The sequence below is a fragment of the Macrotis lagotis genome, chromosome 1 (genome assembly GCF_037893015.1).
Source record: "Macrotis lagotis isolate mMagLag1 chromosome 1, bilby.v1.9.chrom.fasta, whole genome shotgun sequence".
NCBI lineage: Eukaryota > Metazoa > Chordata > Mammalia > Peramelemorphia > Peramelidae > Macrotis > Macrotis lagotis.
The window spans coordinates 323,916,179-323,938,332 of NC_133658.1; the positions used below are offsets into that span (position 1 = coordinate 323,916,179).

A 22,154-nucleotide genomic window follows, 5' to 3' on the forward strand; every position below is an offset into this window, starting at 1 on the left:
AGAACCCACACTGTTGAAATCACACATCCCTGAGGAATTAAAGCAGATATCCATTTCTTATGCAGCTCTTAATTTTGGAGAGTTGACAATTTGATTAATAATAGTGCAAAAATATATTTCTGGCTGGATGAATAGGTTATATCGTTCTGTTGATAGTAAAATTGAACTTGCTACTGTGAAGCAGCTAGAGGACAGGACAATGAATAGAGCACTCAAACTAGGGTCTGGAAGACCAGAGTTCAAATCCAGCCTCAGACACTTATCAGGTAGGTGACCCTGGGTGTCACTTAATCCCATTTGTCTTAGTTTCCTCATCTGTGAAATGAGCTGGAGAAGAAAATGACAAACCTCTCCAGTGTCTTTTCCAAGAAGACCCCAAGTGGGGTCATGAAGTGTCAGTCACAACTGAACAACTATGAAGGGCCCTGACAATTTATTGTCTTGTGGGTTCACTCAAGAGTCCTTATGATTTTGAATCATTCACTACTTAATTTGAAAGTTCTTTTCTTGGTCACAACTTCATATTCCTTTATAGACATTCATCACACCCTGATCCCTCCCCTAATTCTATCTCAGTAGTCTGCTTTTCCATTGGCCCTTTGGAAATCCTTTTCCATTGTTTGCCCACTGCTCCTAATATATGACCTATGCCTCTCCTCAGAAATTAGTATCTTGGGGCGGCTAGGTGGCACAGTGGATAGAGCACTGGCCCTGGAGTCAGAAGTACCTGAGTTCAAATCTGTCCTCAGACACTTAATAATTACCTAACTGTGTGGCCTTGGCCAAGTCACTTAACCCCATTGCCTTGCAAAAACCTTTTAAAAAAAGAAATTAGTATCTATTTTGTATTTGATTTTCTATATACGTATCAGCTCTCTCATTCCACTCTGGTTTGAATGTAAACTTCAAAGACAGGATCAGTGAGTCATAAGGCAACTGATTGTCATAATAGCATTAAAATGATTGTTTTTCCCAAAGCTCCAATAAGAAGAGGAAGGGGCTAGAGATAAAAAGGGGAAAGATAGAAGTGTGACATATGTAGTGGCAGTCCAGAGGCAAGGTCTTACTGCTGGGTAGGCCCTCGTTTCCTGGTGAGTGACTGGATGGAATATAAAATGTGTCCTTGGGCCAGCTAGATACAATTTATACAACTTGTACAAATAGTACAAGTATATAGGACCTATGAAAAATTCATAGAATTGTGGAATTTTGGAACTGGAAGGGTCCTTAGTGATCTTCTAGAATACTTCTTCCTGAATCTACTTATTAGGAAAAAAAATCCAAAGAAGTCAATTGAATTTTCCAAGATCACATAGATAGTTAATAACAAACTTGCAAATATAACTTTTCTTCACCAGGACTAATCCCTGCTTTCACAGTGTTTGGAATACAATCATGGGGGGTAGGGTATGTTCAGGGAAGACTAGTACCCTTAGTGTGAGGGCTGATGAGCAATTTTCAGGGCTGTTTCTCACCTTTGTTGTCTGCTTGATCGACCCAATTCTCAACTGTGGTTTCAGGAAACTATAGCATGCTCAAGGCCACATACTAGTTAACCATTTCAGGAGACAGAGTAAATCAGATTGAAGGTAACCAAAAGAATCTCAAATCTTTCTATTCATTAATGGCTGTCTACTTCAACCATGTGAAGACTTCTCTGGGAGAATGGACAGATAAAAACAATCTATTCCAATGATCATGAAAATAGCTGAAGCAAGCATTGTGGGATACTTAAAGCTTGGGTGCACATTGTAGATGCCAAGGTCATCTACGACATCCCAAGTCACTGCCAGTCATCTTGCCACTTCATCTTGCCACTGGACTGTGATGACTCTGGAAGGGAGAGTGAGACTGATTGTTTTGCAGTTCTGTTTCACTTAAATCTAATTTATGCATGAATCAAAATATTTCGCCCATACATTTGGCCATTTTTAATTATCACAAAGATCTGTGACAACAAGCAAGTGATGAAGCTGCAGGTGCCAATACACTGAGAACTGTAGTCACAACCCTGCACATAGGCCATAAGGTCATTTTCTCACTGAAAGTAGCAGTGCAGAGGCAGCTAGATGGTGCAGTGGATAGAGCACTGGCCCTGGAATCAGGAGGACCTGAGTTCAAATCCAGCCTTAGACACTTAATAATTACCTAACTGTGTGATCTTGGGCAAGTCAACCCCACTACCTTACCCTCCCCGCCAAAAAAAGGAAGAAAGAAAGGAGCAGTGTGATTTAATAGTTTAAACACAAAATGTACAAAAACTTTTGCAAAGATTATTTCACTCACCAAAGGTACATGAAATGTGTGCACACTTGTAGACTGCATGAAATCCAGTAGACCTGCAAAAGAACTAAGCAGATATCATATCCAAATAGCAGCCATGAGTGAAACAAGGCTGGCAAATGAAAGCCAGTTTACCAAAGGTGGAAGCAGATACACCTTTTTTCCTAGCATGGCAGTGAAGAGGAGTGCCATGAAGCTGGCATAGATTTTGCTATCAAAACTAACCTAGTCAACAAGCCTACCAAAAGGAATAAACAACAGGCTCAGGACAGTGCAATTGTCACTTCAATCATTAGTCTATATGCTCTCATGATGGACCTTGATAATGTGAAGGAAAAATTTTATGAATATCTAGAGATCCTCATCAATGTATTGAAAGAGGACAAGCTTATAATTCTGAGTGACTTTAATACCTACTCTTGTATTAAAGACTACCAGATATGGCAAAGAGTCCTTTGAAGAAATGGAGTGGAAAACAACATTAGCAATGATCACTTACAATTGAAGACTTATACATCTCATGACTTTCTCATCACCAACTCTGTCTTCTGATTACCTAAACGAAATGAAACTTTGTGGTTATTCCTCACAGTAAATGTTGGCATCTATTAGATTATGTGATTGTAAGGAAAAAAAACAGACAGGTTTTGAGAGTGATGAAGGTGATGTATAGTGCAGAATGCTGAATTGATCATAGACTTATCCTCTCTAAGCTAAATGTTCACTTTGAACATAAGCAGCAAACCCAAAGCAGACTTCATGTTTTTTTAATTGAATGACTTTTTTTTTAATTAATTAACATTCCTGCAGGAACGGGCAATTCCCCTAGGGGGGGAAGTCCCAAATTGTGACAATTATATAGGGAAGCTTTTGCTCTCCTCCCTTTGAGTCTTGATAGGTTCTTGTCATTGGAGGTACAATCTAAAAGATATACCCACTATGACATCCCTTTAATATATTTGTCCTTCCCTAGTCATATGGTGCATGTTATGGTAGCAGACTTAATGTTAACAGATTAGAGCACTAACAGTATTTTGCTAACTTGGAAGGAAAGCTGAGCCAACACAGTTGGCAACAGGGAAGCAGAAAAAGAATAGGCAGTTTTCCAAGATTTGGTGTACAGCACCACATTTAGTCATTTGGGTCAGAATACTCACAAGCATCAAGATTGGTTTGAATAAAATGATAGGTAAATTCAGAAACTGTTAAATGAAAAGTGAAATCTCACAGGGTTCACCAAAAGAATAGTTCATCCATCTCTAAGAAGGTTGCATCAAAAGTAAAGTCAAGCAGAGCTTAGTGGATTCTTGGCTCAGTAAGAAGGCAGATAAAATTCAATTTTATGCTGATAATAGCAATCCAAGGCACTTTCATGATACCCTGAAGGCTATTTATGTGCCAAAGATCTATAGTTCATCTCAACTACTCATTATTGACAGAACCACATTGATCAACAATAAGGAAATAATCCCAAAGAGATGGGATGAACACTTTCATAATGTTCATAATGAGTCAACAGACTCATCATCAATTAATGCTGAAAACTTTGGCTGTACACCCTAGGTGGAAGTCAATCTCTCAAGCTGAGTTTCCAACTGAAAGAGAGCTTTTGAATGCTAGTCATGTGGCAAAGAGCCTCAGACTGATTCTATGCAAGCTGAGATTTACAAGGCAACAGCTCCATTTTCATATAAAAATTGACCAAAATTTTCCAGGTTATATGACAAGAAGTTAATCCTCAGGAGTTAAGGATGCCTCTATTGTCTATCTCTCTAAAGGTCGATTGTTCTGTGACAGTTCTTTGCCATCATAAAAAGAGCTGCTATAATATTTTTGTACCTATGGTCTTTTCCTTCTATTTTGGGGACATAGAGCTAGTCATGGTATGACTGGGTTAAAGGATATGCATAGTTTAATTACTTTTTAGGCAAATTGATTTCAAAAAATAGTGGGATAGTTCATGGTTTTACCAATGGTACATTGTATACCTATTTTTTCATATCCCTTCTAACATTTGTCATTTTCTTTTTTTGTCATCTCAGCCAATCTGATGTAAGATTGTACTTTAGAGTTTAGGTTTGCATTTCTCTAATTATTAATGATTTAGAGCATTTTTCCTCTGAAAACAATCTATTCATATCATTTGACCATTTTTCCATTTAAGAAATAGCTCTAGAAATTCTTGTAAATTTCATTTATTCCCCTATATATTTTGGAGATCAGACCTTTAATTAGGGAAATATGCACAAATTTTCCTCACTTTCCTATTTTTCTTCTAATTTTGACTGCATTTGGTTGCAAAGGTTTGCAAAACTTTTAAAATTTTATATAATCAAAATCATCCATTTTATCATGTATATCTTGTTTCAATATGAATTCTTTCCGTAAATACAAATATGATAGGCTATTACTTTCATGTTCCATTAATTAATTTATGTTCAAATCATGTACTCATTTTGAACTTATCTTGGTTTACAATATTAGATGTTGGTCTATGCCTAGTTTCTTCCAGTCTATATTCTAGTTTTTCCCAGCAGTTTTTTTTTTTCTGAATAGCCCCAGATATGGGATCTTTTGGATTATCCAAAGCAAAACAAAAAACACCCTAAATTGCTATACTCATTTCCTTCTGTATATTGGATACCTAATCTGTCCCATTTATCAAGCTCTCTATTTCTTGTGTTTATATGTTCATAATTCTTCAATTATTTAGTTTTGTCTTTATTCATGTGAAGAGTATTTTGTAATTGTATTCATATAATTCTTGAATATCTTGGCAAGTAGTCTCCAAAGTATTTCTACCATCTGTAATTATTTTAAATTGAAATTTTCTTCCTATCTCTTCTTTTTACATTTTGTTGACAATATATTGAAATGCTAATGATTTGCTGTTTTATATTCTGAAATTTTGCTGCAATTGTTAGTGGTTTCAATTAGTTTTTTATTTGATTCTCTAGGGCTCTCTAAATATACTAATATATCTTTTTGCAAAAAGTGAAAGTTTTATTTCCTCATTGCCCCTGCTGATTCCTTCAACTTCTTTTTTCTTGCCTTGTTATTTTAGCTAGAATAATTCAAATCTGATCCTATTGGAAAAACATCCAGTTGATCCCTATTATAGATCATGCTTGCTCTTGGTTTTAAATAAATACTCCTTATCTTTGTAAGAAAAGCTCTGTTTATCCCTATGTTTTTTTTAATCTCCAATTAAATTTTAACCTATGCTTCCAAGGTCTTTCCACAATGCAATTTTTTAAATTGCATTGTGGTAAAAAAAATTAATATTTCTGATTTTCTGTAATAGTTTATGAGAATTTTGTCATAATCAATTTTGCTGAAGGTTTCATGCACAGTTGAGAAATAGGTCTATTCTTTTCTATCCCCAATCAATATCTCCATGTCATGGCTAACTTTTCTAAAATGTTATTCATCTCTTAACTTCATTTTTATTTATTTGTTGGTTAGATTTATCTAGATTTAAGAAGAAATAAACTGATGCCCTTCCCCCCTTCCCATTATAGTTTCAGAGTCTATTCTTTTTAAAATTCATTTAACGTTTCCTTTAAGAATTTAGGTTCTGGGGGCAGCTCTGGCACAGTCAGTAGAGCACCGGTCTTGGAGTCAGGAGGACTTGAATTCAAATCTGCCCTCAGACACTTAATAATTACCTAGATGTGTGACCTTGGGCAAGTCACTTTACTCCATTGTCTTGCAAATCCCCCCAAAAAAACATCAAAAAAAGAATTTAGATCCTGTGCATTTGGGGGTATATATGTTCAGTATTGATATTAATTATCTAGGGACCTTTTCATAAAATAGTTTCTCTGCTTATGTCTCTTAATTAGGTCTATTTTTGCTTTTCCTTTATCTGAGATCATGATTTCTGCCACTGTCTTTTTCACTTTAGCTGATCCATATTAGATTCCACTTGAGTCTTTTGTTTAACTTTGTGATTTTCTTTCTATTTCAAATGTGTTTCTTTTAAACAAAGTATTATTGGATTCTGATTTCTAATTCATTCTTCTAACTTCTTTCATTTTATGAGTCAGTTTGGCCCATTCACATTCATTTTAATGATTGTTAGCTATGTATTTTCCTTCATTGCATTCTCTTTTATTTGTTCTTTTTTTTCTCTTATCCTTTCCTTAAGAGTTTTGTTTGCTTCTGACCACTGCCTCCCTTAATCTACCCATCCTCTTATCCCCACCAATCCTCCTTTGTCTTAACCATTTCTCCTCCTGCTTCCTTGTTGGGAAAGATGAATTCTTATATCCAACTGTGTGCTTTTAAGTATTCTTTCATCCATGAACCACTTCAGGTGAGAGTAAGGTTTAAGCACTGCCTGCTTCCCTCTTCATTATCTTTTCTATTGTAGATATTCATCTTTGTATTCTTTTTTAATATGAAAAAATTTTCCTAATTATTTCTCTCTCTTTCCTCTTTATTCCAGTGCATTCCTTTCTCACTCTTCCAGTCTTCTTTTGATATTATTCCAAAATGATAGACTATGCTCTTGGTCTTGATAGACTCCCTCTATCTGGCCTGGGTACTGATAAAATTCTTAACAATTACATGTATGATCATCCTAAAGGAGTATAAACAGTCTAAATGTAAGTCCCTTATGTTTTCTCACTCATGTTTACCTTTTTATACTTCTCTTGAATATTATGTTTGAATGTCGAATTGGCTATTCAGTGCTGGTATTTTTATCAGGGATGCTTGAAAATCTTCTATTTCATTAAATATCCTTTTGTTTCCTGCATGATTATACTCAACTTTGTTGAGTTGGCTATTTTTGTATCCCTAGATGCTTTGCCTTGCATAATATCATATTCTAAGCTCTCTGCTCCTTTATAGTGATAGCTTCCTAATCTTGTGTGATCCTGACTGTGATCTCATAGTATTTGAATTCATTCTTTATGGTGCTTACAGTATTTCATTCTTAATCTATGAAATATTCCTTGAGATTTTCATTTTAGTATTTCTTTCATGAGGTGATCAGTGGATCCTTTTTTATTTTTACTTTTCTCTCTAGTTCTAAAATATATGGGTATTTTCCTTTATAATTTCTTGAAATGTGGGTTTTTTTGAAATGTGACTTTTTTTGTTCATAACTTTCAAGTAGTCCAATAATTCTTAAATTCTCTCTTCTCCAAATTTTTTTGCAGGGCACTTGTTTTTCCATTGAGATCTTTTATGTTTTCTTTTATTAAAAATCTTTTCTTTTGTTTTTCATTATTGTGGTTTCAGGAAGTCATTAGCTTCCCTTTGACCAATGTTGATTTTTGAATAGTTATCTTCTTCAGGATGTTGGTTACCTTTGTATTTTTTCTGGCATAGCTCTCATTTCTTTTTCCAACTTTTTCCTCTATCACTCATTTTGATTTTTAAAATTTTCTTTATTTAGCTCTTTTAGGAATTCCTATTGAGCTTGTGTCCAATCTGTATTTTTCTTTGAGACTGTTTATAAGGTCTTCAAGTCATCATCTTCTTAGTTTGATTCTTGAGCTTTCTTGTCATCAGAGTAGATTTTATTTCTATGGTTAGTTTTTTATTACTGTTTGCTCATTTTTCTAAGCTACTTCAAGACTTGGGACTTTATATTAGAGTTGGCATCTTCTCACCCTTTGGGAGATGTTTGTGTGTATGTGTGTGTGGGCGGAGGGGGGAGGGGTGATTTGATTAACTTGAGCTTCTGTCTTTTATGCTCTTCTGCTGCTTTCTTAGCTCTGTAAATTTTCAGTGCTTCCAACAAAGTGTTGTCCATGAAAAGATCTGTTTACTGTCCTCCTGGTCTGTGTTCTGCTCCTTACTGAGGTAGGGCCCCCTACTCCTTTGCCACAAAGACTTGCCCTGCCCTGGAACTGTGGCCCAGAACTGGGTAATAGGCCACAGAGTTGCTAGAGAGCACCCAATCTCACTTCCAGTGCTAATATAAAGGTCTTCTGGAATCTCTTTCTGAGCAGGTGTTTGGATCTTCCTGTCCCTAACTACTGGGCTACTCCCTTCTACTATGTCTCCCAAAGCCTGGCTCTGTGTCCACTGTTGTTCTGTGTTCCTCATAGGCCCCTACTTCAGTGTCTGCTGCACTTTGACTGTCTTCTTGAACTGCCCTAGACTGGAAAAAATGATTAATTATGACTTTTTTTCTATTTTTCCACTCAGAATTAGTCTGGTAAACTTTGTAGTTTGTGGAAGCAGTTTGAGGAAAATTGTAGTTGCTACCTTTCCATTCTGCTACCTTGACTCTGCCTACCCCGCCTAAGAGTTTCACTCAAGCTCATATAATTGTAGCATTTTAGAGCTGAAAAGGATCCTAGAACATAAAATGTTAGAACAAAGAGTATTGAAACTAAAAGAGATCTTAGAACTTATAGAATGTCAGAACTGAACTCCTTACTGATAATTTAAACCAAATTTCTCAATTTACTGAGCAGGAAACTGAGTCCTAAAAAAAAGGGAAAATACCTTGCCTAAGATCTCACCTTAAATTAATGACAGATCAGAACCAGGTTTCCTACTTTTTTTCATAGCTTGGAAAGTATGACTCACCTCAGGTCTTCCTAGAAACACAGGGCAACTTTTCCCAAAATAATTTAAGTACATTTTATAATATAAAATTCTCCAAATTATAGTAGTAAAAACTCATATTAATATAGCACTTTTGGGTTTACAAAGTATCATTCTTACTATGAAAAGAGGGCCCTTTTCATCACATTGTGTGATGGGAAGGAAAATTATGGGGTAATGTGGGTGGTGAAAAGGTCCCTAGGGAGAGAACTGTGTAATACTGGTTCCTGTAACAAGATGCTGTGAATAGAGCAGATGATTCTAAGAATGTTTATTTGGCTGCCACATGATAGAGATCTGGAATCTGTAGTCTTGCCATGCCTGCCTGGTCTTCTCTGTCTAATGAGAATGTCAGCAGAAAGTAAATTAAATCAGCCAGACTATAATTTGCAAACTAAACATTTTGTGGCATTAACTAAACAGAGCATTATATTTTAATCAGATTTTTAAAATGCTGTTTTAAAAATCATTTTATCTTGTAGAAGCTGGTTCTGGAAGAGCTATCATTCCTTAACTAACAGGATGTTAATGAAATACCCTCTAGATCTACTTAACAAGCCAGAACATTTTTCTATATGTTCTCTAAATCTATATGTCTTCAAGAGGAAAACCAACACTGCTTTCCAACCTTACAAACTAGAGAAGCTGTCTCACTCAAGTTAGCAAGAAGTTAGAATGACTTTAAGGCAGGATCAGAAATTGTGGACCAATCTTCTATGAGTGCCCTTTTCTTAAATACATGACCTTTGTCCTTTGTTTCTTTAGTTACTCTATTCATACTTTCCTGATATTTTACACTTGTGTAAGAAAGGTTACAGAAATAACGAATCTGGGTTTGAATTCTGTCGCTGCTACTTACCAATTATATGACCATATGGACGCTTTTATTCCTTTTTATATAAAATTATAATATATATAATATATAATATTTTTATATAAAATTATATTATAAATTTATATAAAATTAACTCATTTTTTTCTAATTCCCTTCCAGTTTGAGTATCCCATATTCTATGGTCCCATCTAGTTCAACCAACCTATATGCCATGGTCCCTTCTAACTCTAATAATTCTTCTTTCCTTAGACTACTAGATAGACTAGAGGGGAAAGGGTTAACATATTTGGATCTCCAACAACACCCAGCACTGACATTACAGTATCCTTTTCAACCCATCCCTCACCCCAAAGAGAGAGTAAAGAGATTACATGCTTCTTGTTTAAATTGAGCCAAGAATCACTCAGCAACTTCTCCATTTTTAGAAAGACAGCAGAATGTGAATAGGGAGTAAATTCTCTGGAATGCGATCAATGTGCAATTGAAAACATACTTCAAGTTTTACAAAAGAAATCATCATGACCCCCAGCCCAGCACAGTGAATCTTAAAACCCTAGCCCTTTATTCTTGACAAATATTTTTTAAAAATTGAAAAAAACTCTTTCTATTTGTTTGACTCACTCTGATGGGCATTATTGTTCTTCTGTTGTATTCAATATGAAAAAAGATAATTAAAGATTTTTTTAAATCTTAGGATACTTAGGAGTGAAATTGAAAAAAATTATTCATAGGGATTCATGGAATTGTTCAAGGTGGAAAGAACCTAAAAATATAGAGTGTTAGAATATAGTATACAGAATGTCAGAAATGGAAGGAAGTTTAGAAGAATGCTAGGACATATAATGTTTAGTGTTAGAAAGTACCTGAAAACCTAGAATGTCTGAGTTGGAAGAGGTCTTTGAAAATAGAGTGTTAAGGGTGGCTAGGTGGTGCAGTGGATAAAGCACCAGACCTGGAGTCAGGAGTACCTGGGTTCAAATCCGGTCTCAGACACTTAATAATTACCTAGCTGTGTGGCCTTGGGCAAGCCACTTAACCCTGTTTGCCTTGCAAAAAAAAAAACCCGAAAAGAAAAGAAAATAGAATGTTAAAACATAAAATAAAATCATTTTATTTTATTTTAGGTTTTTGTAAGGCAAATGGGGTTAAGTGGCTTGCCCAAGGTCACACAGCTAGGTAATTATTAAGTGTCTGAGACCGGATTTGAACCCAGGTACTCCTGACTCCAGGGCTGGTGCTTTATCCACTGCACCACCTAGCCACCCTAAAATAAAATTATTTTAATCCAAACCTTCTGATTCATGAGACATGTATTGCTAACTGATCTGGGAACATACATCATAAGGGATTAGACATTGGATAACCAGGTTTTGTTCCAAAGGACAATTAAAGTCATCATGGGACCCAGGATCATAGGGCATCCTATACTTTATTCTCTTACTCAAATGTGGAAGTTTAAAATGAATCATGATCAGAAATTCACATGAGCATGAGTACATCAATTGTTTTATAAGGAAGATGTAGTCAGCTTAGAAAGTAGTCCAGTAGTCCAAAATCCAGTTTAATTATCCTAGTTAGTAGTTACTGATCAATTGATTGTCACTGAGAACAGAGGTATTTAACAGACTCAAGTATTCTTTTATTAAAATAAAAATTCACGGAGCAGCTAGGTGGTGCAGCGGATAGAGCACCAGGCCTGGAGTCAGGAGTACCTGAGTTCAAATTCGGCCTCAGACACTTAATAATTACCTAGCTGTGTGGCTTTGGGCAAGCCACTTAATCCCATTGCCTTGAAAAAACTAAAACTAAAATAAACTAAAATAAAAAAATAATAAAAATTCACTCATATAGACACTGTTCCAAAGTCTTAATGTAGATTTAAGCTATTAAAGTTATTAATATCATCTACACTTTACATTGTATCCCCTTCCACAATTTTCAGAGTTATACCTTATAAAAAAGAATTTTTCAAAAGCAAGAAAAATATTCAGCAAAACTAATTAACAGATTGAGACAGTATGTTATTATTGCCAGTGCTTGCATACTCAATTCTGCAAAGAAGCAAGGGGAGATGTTTTTCCATATCTTTTCTTTGTGGCAAACTTATTTGTTATTATTTTGTTATCTTCAGTTTCTATAATTCTATTATTATTCTTTTTCACCTACATTGTTGTAGATTGAACCAATTTTGAGAAATTTGACATTAAGTTTCCAAAGCTTTGATTTCTGGTATATGTATGTCATGGAACACTATTGTTCTATTAGAAACAAGGAGGGATGGGATTTCAGGGAAGCCTGTAGGGATTTGCATGAATTGATGCTGAGTGAGATGAGCAGAACCAGAAAAACACTGTATACCCTAACAGCAACATGGGAGTGATGATCAACCTTGAAGTACCCACTCATTCCATCAGTGCAACAATCGGGAACAATTTTGGACTGTCTGCAAAGGAGAGTGCCATCTGGATCCAGATAAGGAGCTGCAGAGTTTGAACAAAGTTCATGGACTATTCCCTTTAATTTAGAAAAAAACAGATATCTTATTGTCTGATCTTGTTACCTCTTAGACTTCTTGTCTCTTCTTTAAGGATATGATTTCTTTCTCATCACACTCAATTTGGATCAATGTACAACACGGAAACAAAGTAAAGACTGACAGATTGTTTTCCACGGGGTGGGGGGGAAGTAAGACTGGGGGGAAAATTGTAAAACTCAAATAATATCTTTAAAAACATAAATTTTAAAAAAGCTTTGATTTCAATAATTTCATTAAAGAGAGAATACTTTAATAGATTTAGGTGGATCCAAACATTACTTAAAGTGCTATCATTTAGCAAGAGATGCTAGGTAACTGAGACCTTGTTGTATCCAGGTGAAATAGTGGTTTGAGGGCTAGGCCTGTAGTCAGGAAGAATCCTGTCTCAGACATTTACTAGCTGTATGATCTTGGACAAGTCAATTAACCTCTGCCTGGTTTAGATGGCAAAATGGGCAGAGCACCAGCCCTAGAGTTAGGAGGACCTGAGTTCAAACTTGACACCAGACACTTGATACTTACTAGCTGTGTGACCTTAGGCAAGTCACTTAACTCCCATTGCCTTGCAGAAACCTAAAAAAAAAAATAAGAATAGTGGAGGGGAAAAAAGTGGGGGGAAAATGAGGGAAAGAAATGAGAACTAATAAAGAAACTTATGAAAGAGAATTACAGGAGTTACAAAACCTTACTAAAGAAAATAACTCTTGGGGCGGCTAGGTGGCGCAGTGGATAAAGCACCGGCCCTGGAGTCAGGAGTACCTGGATTCAAGTCAGGTCTCAGACACTTAATAATTACCTAGCTGTGTGGCCTTAGGCAAGCCACTTAACCCCATTTGCCTTACAAAAACTTAAAAAAAACCCAAATAACTCCTTAAAAAGTCTAATTGGTCAAATGAAAGTTAATGATTAGATGACACATCAAGAAATAATAAAATCAATTCAGCATACTAAAAATTAGAAGTAAATATGAATTAGCTGGCAGGAAAAAGAATTGACCTTAAAGTAAATTGAGGAGAAATAGTTTAATAATCATTGATCTACCTAAAATCTACCTAAAATAATTTCTAGATATCCTATTTCAAGAAATTATAAAGGAAAAAATTAGATGATTTTCAGGAAGAAATAATCAATAAAGCTTTAATAGTGGGAGATCGCAACTTACCCCTCTTAGATATAAATAAAACTTATCATAAATTAAACAAGAGGGTAAGAAGATGAATAGAATTTTGGGAAACTTAGATATGATAGCTCTCTGGGAAAAAAAGTGAATGGTAATAGAAAAAATATACTCATATTTCTACTGTACATGGCACCTTTACAAAAAAAATGACCATATAGTAGGGCATAAAAATATCACAAATACATGAAGCAAAAAAAAATTAAATTCATCTTTTTTGGCAATATTGCAATAAAATTATATTCAATAAAGGTCTTTTGAAGTATAAATTAAAAATCAATTGGAGACTAAATAACTTAATCTTACAGAATGGGTGAATTAAAGAACAAATCATAAAAACAGTTATTTCATTAAAGGTAATAGTCATGACAGAACATACCAAAATTTGTAGGATATGCTCAAAGCAGTACTCAGAAGAAAATTAATAATTTTAAATGCTTCTATTAGAGAAAGAGTAGATCAAGAAATTGGATAAAAAATTTTAAATAAATTAACCCCCCCATTTTATTTTATTTTAAGGTTTTTACAAGGTGAATGGGTTTAAGTGGCTTGCCCAAGACCACACAGCTAGGTAATTATTAAGTGTCTGAGACCGGATTTGAACCCAGGTACTCCTGACTCCAGGGCCAGTGCTTTATCCACTATGCCACCTAGCCGCGCCCCCCCCATTTTTAACCAAAATAATAAAAAATGCACAAAATGATTAAAATACTACCCTAATTAACTTATTTATTCAGTGTCATACCAATCAATTTACTACATAATTACTTTATAAAACTAGGGGAAAAAACAGAAAATTTTATCTGGAGGAACAAAAAGTCAAGAATGTCTAGGATATCAATGAAAAAATAATTTGAAGGAAGGTAATTCAACATTATTAGACCGCAAACTATACAGTAAAACTGTAAACAATTTGATACTGGGTAAGAAATAAAGAGATTTATCAGTGGGACAAATTAAGTACATATACAGAAAGAAGCAAAAGAGCCCAGTAACCCAGTGTTTGATAAATCCAAAGACTCCAACTTTTCAATCAAGAACTTTCTATTTGACAAATACTGTTGGGAAAACTGGAAAGTAGTCTGCCAGAAACTAGGCATAATTCAATATTTCACACCATATATCAAGAGAAGTTCAAAATGAATGCATTAGTTAGATTTAAGTGATGAAATAAAAAGAAAAAAATTAGTGGAGCATGAATTATCTGTCAGATCCTTGCATATAGGAAGAGTTCCTGACCAAACAAGTATAAAGTTTCCTAAGAGATAAAATAGATAATTTTGATTACCTAAAATTAAAAAGGCTTCACATAATCAAACTCAATGATGTCAAAATTAGAAGAAAACAGGAAACTGGAGAAAATTTTTGCAGCAGGTTTCTCTGATAAATGTCTCATTTCTAAAATATATAAGGAACTGAGACAAATTTGCAAAAGAAAAGAGCCATTCCCCAATTGAAAAGTGATCAATGGATATAATTAAATTGTTTTCAAAGAAAGAAATTAAAACTCTCAATGGTCATATGAAAAAATTCTTTCCCTAATAATTAACTATTAAAATGAAAACAACACTAAAGTACCACCTCATACCTATTAGATTGTCCAAGATGACAAAAAAGGAAAATGACAAATACTAGATAAAACAGATTAAAGGAGCTGATTGTTAATTTTTCAGGGTATTAACACTTCACAAATCATAAACGGCTAAAACCTAGGGCTTGGTTTATTGTATTGTTAATTGACAAGACTCAAGAAAGTGCTAATAATGCAGATTAAATTTAAAGTATATGTACATTTTTTTTCTGGAAAGTTCAATAGTTAAATATTTACCTGCACACTGCTGCAATGCTCTGATGATTATAGACTAACAACAATAACAATAATTTATATAGCACTTTAAGATCTGCAAAGTGTTCTATATCCATTGTGAGACTCACAGTGACCCTTGGCTGGACTTCTTTCTGCTACTTCACCATTTTAGCCCTGCCCTCATGATACAAATTTTTCAATCCCATTCATCAATTATGCAAAGAAATTTTGCTACTAAATTTCTTTCCTCCTTAATGTCAATCAATCAATCAGTTACAAATTATTCTAAAGATGAGTCACTCTTTTAAATTAGCTAACAACACCAAAGACTTCTGAAACTCTTCATTGGACAATTTTTTCAACAGGTTAAAAGAAATCCATTACCAAGTTTACATGCAAGTGGGACAGTTTTTAATGGTTGAAATTCATTGTTCTCAACAGCAAAATCACATAACAATAGAAACAACTCCTATCATACATTTTCAGAATGTTCTCTCCATAGCAATTTCTTTTTTTTAAAAAAAAGCAATTACTTTTTTGCTCCTTTGTCTCACTCATTATATGTCCTCTTTGTTTGATATCCAAGACATGAGGAAATTTACTCAATATATAAAACCTAAAGCCATTCCCCAAAGGATAAGTGATTAAAAGATATGAAGAAATGGTTTTTGAAAGAATTGAAAGTTATTTTCAACCACATTATGTATGATTGATATAAATAATTAAGAATTAAGGAAACATAAATAAAACAACACTGAGGTTCTAATTTACACTTTGCAAAACCTCAAAGATGATAAATAGTGGAAAGAGTTTTAAAGAAACATGGGTGCTAATGGTAAAATCATGAATTTGTTCACCTGTTTTGGAAAGCAGTTTAGAATGCTGCTGAGAGTGACTAGTATATTTATACTTTTGATCCAGAGATCCTATTCCTAGTCATATATCCCAAGGAGATCAGAGAAAGTTCCAAGATATCGAAAAATATTGATGATAGCACATCTTTAATAGCAAAGATTGGAAACAAAGTGGGTTATCTTTTGGCAAAACAGATGAATTTGATGGAACTCTACTCTCTTGTAAGAAATGTTAACTATCTGAAGAATACAAAGAGGCAGAGAAAGACCTGTATGAGCTGAGACAAAGTCAAGAAAGTAGAACCAGGAAAACAATTTATGTAATGACTTCAACACTGTAAACAGATCAGCAGCAGCAACAAAAATAATAGAATCTTGTGAAATCATAATGCTTGCCACAAAGAATAGATATGACTATCTCTCCCCCTTTTTTGGAGAAGTGGGTGACTTTTGGATGCGAATAAGGCATGTACTGTGGAACTTACTATTTATTAGTTAGTTTTGCATAAGTTTTATTTCCTCTTTATTTATTCTTTGTTTTATTTTTATTTTTGTAAATACAAGGGAGAATGGAAAAAGTTATATTGAGAAATGAAGGTGATATAAGAAAAAAAGGCATTTTTTCAAAATTTTTATCTTCACCTTAAAGAAGGCAGATTGAGTATGTGTGAAATATTTTCTGTGTGGTATATGCTGAAATTACATTTCATCATAACAGAAAAGATAAGCAAATTTTGGGCATTTTTTGGTAAAAAAATGTGTAATACCTCTCAATTTGATGATTCTTTGCCAGAAACAATGGGTAAATCTCTTTGTGAAGAAAATGTTGCTATTTATAATGGGGGGACAAAAGTTTTTGGAAGTAGCACTTGTTACATAAATACATCGTGGTGAAATATTTTCATTTTTTCCAATGATTGAATCTGGAACTCTGCAAATGTTTTTGGATTATCTCTCTCTCTCTCTCTCTGTATCTTTTTTTATTAACACATATGTTATCTTCTTGTGACTTTTTTCATTAATTTGGGGACTCAATTTAATGAATATTGAAAGCAAAAGAATGAATCTCTCATACTCAATATCCAATATCTCATCAATTTGAAAATTCTTTTTAATGATTAATCATTGCTGTTATTTATTATTACAATCCCAACTTTAGAGACTCTAGCAAACACTTGATATTCCATCTTCTGTAGCACTCTTCATACCATTGACAAGTCATAATGCAAACAATATTTCCCATTTCTAGAGTGCTTTAGAGTTTACAAATTGTTTTCCGATGAGTACTACCACGTTTCTGTGTTAGGCACTGGAGATGACCCCTATCTTCAAAGAGCTTACATTCTGTGCAAGGAGATTAAATGTACATACATAAATACATGCAGAGTAAATGCAAGGTAATTTTTGGAGAGAGTAGTTGAATGAACTAGGAGAGGGAATGCTTGAGCTGAATCTTGAAAAAAGAGCTTCTAAGAGACAAAGGGAAGAGAGTATTTTTGAGACAAGAGGACAGATTACAAAGTCACTAAGATGGGAGATTTTGTATGTAGAAAAAGACCAAGAAGTTCAGATTGGCTGGACTATAGAATGTAGGAAAGGGATTAATGTAAAATATGCAATAATATATAATAATAATACTGGAAAGGTAGATTAGGACCAGGTTTTAAAAGACAAACAGAAGACTTCATATTTGATTCTAGAGTTAGTAGGATAGCACCAGAATTTATTGAGTAGGAGAGTGATATGGTTAGAACTGTGCTTTAGGAAAATCATTTTGGCAGCTGTTTTGAACAGTGGTGAAGGGGGATCACTATTCTATATATAAGAATCCCTGTAGACTGCATGTTGACTTAGTTTTAAAATGTAATATTATCTATGTTTTATTGTATTTTTATTTACTTAGTTAAATATTTCCCAATGACTTTTCAATCTGGTTGTGACTGTAATCAGGAATATGACATGCCTGCTGTGGTTTTGACATGCAGAGAATAGATAAGAGAGGGAGAGAGACTTGAGGTAAGGAGGCCAGTTAAAGAGTATGTGGGAAAATTGTGAGAGGGGCTGAGTACTGAAATGAGGATGGTAGCTCTGTGAGTAGATGGAGAGGACAAAAGGAAGGGACATTGTGGTGGTAGAAATGACAGGATTTGACTATTCATTGACTGTATAGTATGACTGAGCATAAGGGCATGGTAAATTAGGAGAATGATCATGACCTCAATGGAAATAAGGAAGTTTGGAAAAAAGATGGATTTGGCAAAAACATAATGAGTTCTGTGCTTGAGGTCACAATGCTTTCATGCCACCATATGTTCTATAATTTGTTCTGTCCTGTCAGAAACAAACAGGAAGGGTAGGCATTTATCACAGAGCCCAGAGCTCTGTGCCAGCAAAGCATTAGTGAGACTAGAGGTGATTTAGGGACAGAGTGTGGTATCTTTAGGAAGAGAGGAGTTTTCCCCAGTGGTAGCTGGTGGGCTTCTCAGATTTAGTTTATAAATTGCCCCAAGAACTGGGGGCTTTAGATTTCTCAAAAACTTCACATTGATTATTAGATTATATGTGTTCTGATCAGTTTCAATGAGAGAAATTAGTCAGAGGTGGAGTTAGGAGGAAGAGAGAAATTTTCAGCCAGATATATTTTAGTTTCAAATAAGGAAAAATTTTCTATCAGTGGAAGTTGCTCAAAAATGGAATCAGGTGATAAATTTTCTGCTACTAGAGTTCTTCAAGGAGAGATGAAATGTGATATTGTATCTCCTACTCAGGTAGGGATTAGACTAGTTGCCTTCAAGGGCAGGGACTGTCTTTTGCCTCTCTTTTTATTCTCATTGCTTAGCACATTGACTGCTATGCTTATTAAATGCTTTTTGGATATGATGAATCAACATGTCAACCACAATTTTATTGTATTAGATGGCTACAAGGAAGCATAGAATGTGGGGCAATCTTTCAGAGAATTTGTCATCTAGTTGTAGAGACAAAACATATGCAGGGCAAAGGTGGGGAAGCTAGCAGCATAAGACTTCATGTGAGTAATACAAAATGAATGTTGTTTTTGTTGTTCAGTTATTTCAGTCATGTTCAACTCCTTGTGACCTCATTTGGGGTTTTCTTGGCAAAGATAGTGGAGCAGGTTGCCATTGCTACTCTAGTTCATTTTACAGATAAGGAAACTGAGGGAGACAGGATTAAGCAGTTTACTCAAAGTCATATAGCTATTAAGTTTGACCCTGAACTCAGATCTTCCTGACTCCAAGCCTGGCATTCTATCCACTGTGCTACTCAACTGCCCATATAAAATGAGTAGTAATGGCCAAGTTCCCACAATCTCTAACCCAAGAATATCTAAACAGATAGGGAAGATGGTATTGTCAGAGTTATAATTCTTACTCCTCTTTGTAACTCAAAGTCATAACCATCCAACCCAAGAATTCAGATTGTTTGCAGCAGTTTGGCACAAGAGACTTCCTTTCCCCCTACTTCCACCACACCTCACAATCAAGAAAGAACATTCAGGAACATTAGACTTTTCTCACACATTGGTCCACAACAGAAACAACATACTTCACACATTCTCTTTTCCTTCTTCATGGACAATTCATTTTTCTTTTCTTTTTTTAATAGTAAATAGCATTTTTTATTCTTTCCAATTATATTTAAAGATAGATTTCAACATTCACTTTTTATAAGATTTTGAGTTTCAAATTTTTTTCTCCCTCCCTTCTTCCCATCCCCCCTCCCCAAGATGGCAAGCAATCTGATAGAGATTATACATATGCATTCATTTAAACATATTTAAACATTATTTATGGACATCTCATTTTCAAGAAGGTTAATAATAGAGCAACCTGGAACATCAGATTTTGGTTCTCCTTACTTTTGTCTACTACCCATAGAGAACCTCAGCATGAGGGAGAGTTTAATATAGTCTTCAGAACTACTGTCTTTTTTTTTTTTAGGAAGAACTACTGTCTTTTGATAGACCTTTACTACCCCACCTCCCAGCTCAACTGTCACATCACAGGAATAAGGTCATAGAAATTCAGAAGACAGAGGGATCATTGATTGCTGAGGTGGTCAGGGGAAGTTTCAAAGAAGTGATGATGCAGCTAGGTTTTTGAAAGATGCATAAGCTTAATTTATAAAGAGGAGTGTGCAAGGTCTTCAAGGTGGAAACATATAATAAACATTCTAGGAACAATCTAGACTGAAAGACACATAGAATATATGCTAGAGAGTAGGCTGAATTTGGTAAATTGGCACCAATTGGAAGTGAGGTAGTGGTGCCTAAAGAGTTTGTCTCTGCAGGCAACAGAAGTTATTGATTAGGGTGTAATATGATCAGAATTGTGCTTCCACATGATTAACCTATCAGTGTGTACAGTATGCTTTGAAGGTAGGGGGATCATTTAGAAAGCTTCTGGAATAGACCTAGCAGGTGGCAATAGTAGGACAAACTAATAGCTAGCATTTATATAGCTCTCTAAGGTTTGCATAGTGCTTTACATATGTTATCTCATTTGATCCTCCCAACAAACTAGGATAGTTGCAGTGGGAATAAAAAGAAGAGATATTGCAGAGATCAACAAGGCTTCAGAATATTTGAAGGCCTTCCTCAGAAGGAAATTTTAATTTAATTTTAAAAATAATTTTAAAATATATTTTGTTTTTATATCACCTAAATTTCCCCCTGTATCTCACCCTATATCTGGGAACATAAGAAGAATTTTTTAAAAGAAAAAGAGATAGGAGAGGAAAAACTAATCAACAAAAAAATACATTAAAAATCTGAAAATATAGGCACTATCCTACCTCTGCAAAGGAGCCAAGGAAAGTGTCTTCTCATATCACTGAAAGGTGCTTTTTAAATCTTAGAACAGTTTAGAAATGTGAGTTATTATTATTCTATCCTATTTTAAAATTCCTCCATGGATGCCCTCTGTCAATTCATTTCATGGCATACAGAGTATGCTATGTTTTCTAGAGTTCTGTCAGTCGAGTGGGTCCTAGCAAGATGTGGTGGGTCCTAACAATCTGAGAGGGCCTTGAATTCAGATCCAGTAATCCACAGAAGTACTGTCTAAGGATCAATGTCATTATTCCTAAAATGTAGGAAGTTAGAGGGGAGTAACTGCACTTCAGCATTTGAGTCTTAAATTGTCAGAGCCCAAGTGAACTCTTTTCTATCTTTCCCATCAACCTCATTGTCTCATGCTTATTCCAGTGGAATTTGATTTTTAAAAGGTGTTCTGAGGTCACATTTCTTACTGCTTACCTCAGGTAGGGAAAATGCTAGTTATGAGTCAAGTAGAGCACTGTTGCCATGATGGCTACAAAGAATCCAAATTTTTGACCTCTGTAACTCCTAGATACTATCTAAAATGGCATCTAGATGGCTCTGTGCATAGAACACTAGGGCTTGAAGGCAGGAAATTCCTGAATTCAAATGAGTTTCAGACAGTATGAGCCTGAGCAAGTCATTTATAATCCTATTTGCTTCAGTTTCCTTACCATCCCAGCACTTTTGAATAATTTATTATATTTTTAAAAATTCTTTTAATTATATGTTGAGATAGTTTTCAACATTCATTTTTGTAAAATTTTTCCCCTCTTTCCTCTATCTCCTCCCTAAGACAATAAGCAATTTGATGTAGATTAATTATGTGCAATCATATAAAACATATTTACATTTTAGTCATATGAAAGAAGAAACAGAACAAAATGAGGAAAACTATGAAAAAAAAAAAGAATGTGAAAATAGTATGCTACTGTCTGCATTTAGGCTCCATCATTCTTTCTCTGGATGTGGATAACATTTGTCATCAGGAGTTTTTTGGAATTGTCCCAGATCATTGTATTATGGTGAAAAGCTGAATTAATCATAGCTGATCATCATGCAATATTGCTTTTGCTGTTTTCCCCTGGCTCTGCTCATTTCACTTTACACCAGTTCATGTAAGTCTTTCTATGTTTTTTTGAGAGCATCCTGCTCATCATTTTGTACAGGACAATAGTATTCTATCACAAACAATGTGTTCAGTCATTCCTTAATTAATGGGATCCCTCAATTTTCAATTCTTTGCCAACAC

At 34.7% G+C, this 22,154-nt stretch overlaps 1 long non-coding RNA gene across 2 annotated transcripts in view; it reads left to right on the top strand.

Moving 5' to 3' along the window:
- Positions 1 to 22,154, top strand: part of LOC141517407 (uncharacterized) — a 78,526-nt gene that overhangs the window by 21,316 nt on the left and 35,056 nt on the right. The window lies entirely within an intron of this gene.